The following is a 415-nucleotide window of genomic DNA, read 5'->3' as shown; positions in this document are numbered from 1 at the left end:
TCTGTTGGCAGAAATTGAATATAATATTCATAGGTATGTTTTCATTAGTGTATAATCACATGAAAATATGAATTGTTGTATCACCGTAGCTTTTGGCTAAGCAGTATTCAGTTGGTTGCAATATGCAACTTCACCACTAGATGTCACTAAGTCCTACACACTGATCCTTTAAAGGTCAGTGAAATGACATAAATTCATACACATTCACAAACATTGAGACAAAGATCAGGGGCCGACAAACTGAATCTGAATGAAATATGTGTTATGTACCCACAAGTCTCCCCAAGACAGACATGCCACTATGCTAATCCCATTCAGTTTTGGGCAAAAACCTTACAGTTTTTTTGCATGTGATATAAAAGTGTTATTTCTTCCTAGTGTATTTGAATATTTCTACATTAGGGGTCCATAAACA

Source organism: Morone saxatilis, unplaced genomic scaffold (assembly GCF_004916995.1).
Source record: "Morone saxatilis isolate NCDOM2014 unplaced genomic scaffold, NCSU_SB_2.0 Contig1, whole genome shotgun sequence".
NCBI classification, from domain to species: domain Eukaryota; kingdom Metazoa; phylum Chordata; class Actinopteri; family Moronidae; genus Morone; species Morone saxatilis.
Note: the sequence above shows the minus strand (reverse complement) of the source record.